Genomic DNA, 3,488 nt, shown 5'->3' with positions numbered 1-3,488 from the left:
TGGTGTGACTGCACCCAAACAAGAATACGGTATGTGGCTAGGTAGCCAGTAGTTATGCCTGTATTTAGATTTTACTATATATATTTAGGAAAATCTATACATTTGAAATTAGGCGGCTTTGCCGCAGAAAATAAATAAAAATCAGTTGTGGATCTTAAAAAGAAGAGTAATTAGCCTTGGGTTAAGGCAATAATTACTCTTGGAGCAAGCGGATTGCGATCTGCTAACTCGTACTTGTTCTAAGTATAGGACGAAAGGTCGGTGACCTAAATTACGCTTCCTCTAAGCGTAATGCTACGGCAGCCCCGCTGCACTGGCGGTTCCACTCTCGAAGGCCGTGTTTGAGAATGGGCAACACTAACGTGTGGTACCTCGTTAGAAGAGGCATTCCCAACTAGGGAAGTGCTGGAGTGACAGATTTTGCACGTTTTCGCACCGATTGTTAAGGTTATTGCGTGCCATAAAAAAAAATTGTCCGCTCGTCGAGGAAGCGTGGAAAATGAGTGAAATTTGTTGAAGGGCTTAAAAATCACGTCAGTTCGATAGCGGCCGATCCACTCCGTGAAGGGGTAATGGTTATCATTTTTTTGAATGGATTCAAACGGATGCGCTTATTTTGCGGCTACCTACCCTTTTTCGATAAAGTGGTGGGTGTTGCTTTGAATGCAGATCGCACCTTTTGTGTCGCACGGGCCGGTTGAAGTGCGAAAGGCGTGGCTCTACGAGCGCGCCATAGACTATGAATCATGGCTAGGATGAGAAGAAAATGAGCAATTGTTTAGCAGCCAAACAGAAGGTCGTACTCGGGTATGTGCAGTAGCAAGCATCTGCGACCTGCGTAACCCTTCTGTCCTGGTTGGAGGATAAAGAGGGTCAGAAATCCACGAAGTGTCACTTGGTGCAGAATTGCCGAGTTTCAGTATGTAATGAGGCAAGTTTTACAATCTTGTGTATTTAACCCATATACCGTCTATACAATTGTATCAAATAACACCGTACAAATGTATGGCATCGGCTTTACTAGGTGTGATAGTAATATTTTCTGAGTATCAAATATATAAAGATTTTGAATTTTGAAAAGGAAAATTTCGATTTACATGTGGGCTGCTAGACGCACGTCTGAAAAGAACGACAGATTGTTATGGGAAATTGAAAGGCGTTTTGATCTAAATCGAATGAACTCTGAATCTATGTGCTCATGAAATCACAACAGTTTTAGTTTCGTGAGAGGCTTGTCCAGCTGTTTGTAGAAATTCACAATCCCAACATCTGTGCGGTTGCAGTCCCTTTGTACATGGTTGCACTTTTAGTCAGTCCCGCAGCCGAGTCGTGAAAAAATGCATACTTGGCGACGATGAGATATAAATTGTTCGCATACCTGTCTCCAAGACAGAAGAACTAGCTGAACCAGCTTTCGTCAATATTGAGCTCCGATGGGGCCAGGGGGCCGGCAGACAAGGGGTCGTAAGCGGTAATCGCTAACTCGAAGGCGTTCACCAGCTTCAAGAATGCTACCGAAAGCACCCCAATCGCCCACTGGTGTAGGAGCAATTAATTCTCACCGTAACACCCCTGGTGATGAGTATCCAGGCTGCTAAGCCGGGATAGAGAAAATAATTTCTTTGGGTGAGAAAGTCGAGATGGTCATGGGTTTAACCTTGCTCCAAAAGGAGCCACTGTGTGCCGTGCTTGTGGTTTTGATGTAGGGAGTCACACGAGAGAATACGCATTTACGTGTACAACCCAATAAAAGAGGTATTGTATACGTAGGGCGATTTAGCGTGACAAATCTCGACAGTATTAGCACCGTCTAACGAGGCGTCCAAAAATCGTGTCCATCGGTCAATGGGGGCAAGAAGTGGAGGAGGCTGTATAACACTCGTCACCACAATGGTGTCTAATCATCCCCCGGATGTGGATACGTTTAGTATGATCATGGCGGGGCTCTGTTCGAGTGTAGCTCATACCGAGATCTCCCAACGTATATTAAACAGCTACACGCAGCAATTTTTGGTGAATAAAGAGATAAAATTGATCAACTAACTCTGGCAACGGCTGTTCATCATAAAACCACCAGATTTTAAGTTGAGTTATAGGCAATGTATACAGCACTGCAGCGCATAGACGCTGCAATATATAAAAACAGACTATTTTGACGCTGTTCACAACTGTAATGACATAAATCTTGCTTAGTTACGATGGGTGACATGCTACGCAGTGTCTTGATGAACTAGACGAAACAATTTTTGTCGATAAGCTGCACTGCACTGATACAGGGCACGGCGGGATACCGAGAATGTAAGCTCTACGAGCGCGTAAACCTCAGCCATGTTGAGGTAGCAGGGATAGATTCCATAGCTACTGAGCAGCTTTGCGGTACCTGCAAATGCTTCGTTTAAAATATGTACCATGCATGTCCCTTCACTCTCGGCTGAACAACACGAAGGGTCGGGCCAACACGTAAGGGGCGGATGACGAATCCCTCATGGGAAACGCTAAGTCTTAGTAGGTGCATGGCAGCCTACTGAAAAAGACTTGGTTTTATCGTCCCACATTCAGGTCGTCGAAAATGAACCTTTACCTTGAATGAGCAACTCTCTCTAAAATTTATGGAGCTCGTAGCTCAATGAAGTTGATATCAACGTCTATGGTGTTGTGATGTCGCATATGGTCCAATAAGATTCAGAAAAGTCGTGTATATTTGCGCGATGCACAACTGTGGAAAGCAGTAGACAGTACGCGGAGTTACTGCAGATGCCAAATACAGATATAATTTCCGTGTGTCTTGCGACAGAGGCACCTCGGGATTTTGTTAAACTTTCGAGTAAAGTTTGAGGATATTGACAGCGTGGAAAGTTGTCTTATTCAGGATCTCAGGATGAAACAGATTAAGCGATTGTATATAACATGTACTCTGGATGAGATAAAAATGGGTAGCTGTATGTCGTGGCCCCAATGTATAATTCTGGCGAAATCGTGTAGATCAACTGTGAGCTTTTGTTCTCGTTGCCAGGACCGATAAAGATTGAAAGCGGCTGGATCGCGCAATCTGCCGTGCCAGAGCAGGAAGGAATACTGGGCGACTCTGAGTCGCGAAAAGACGGGCTAGACCTTAAAAATAAGAAGGATTGTTCATCTTGTCAAGATGCGACGGCTGTACTGAGTCAGCACTACTACGTGACTGGCCCACCGAATGGAGTTTTGAAGCTATACGGGGTAGTTGCAGCGGGGCTGTCGTAGCTTTGCGCTTTGAGAAAGCGTAAGTTAGGTCATCGACTTTTTGTTCTATACTTAGAACAAGTACAAAATTAGCGGATCGCAATCCGCTTACTCCAATAGTAATTACAACCTTAACCCAAGGCTAATTAACTCTTTCGTTTAAATTCAAAACTGACTTTATTTATTTTTATCTGCGGCAAAGCCGCCTAGTTTTAAATGCATAGATTTTCCTAAATATGTATAGTAAAATCAAAATACATGTATAACTG

Source organism: Plasmopara halstedii, assembly GCF_900000015.1.
Source record: "Plasmopara halstedii genome assembly, contig: Scaffold_444, whole genome shotgun sequence".
NCBI lineage: Eukaryota > Oomycota > Peronosporomycetes > Peronosporales > Peronosporaceae > Plasmopara > Plasmopara halstedii.
Note: the sequence above shows the minus strand (reverse complement) of the source record.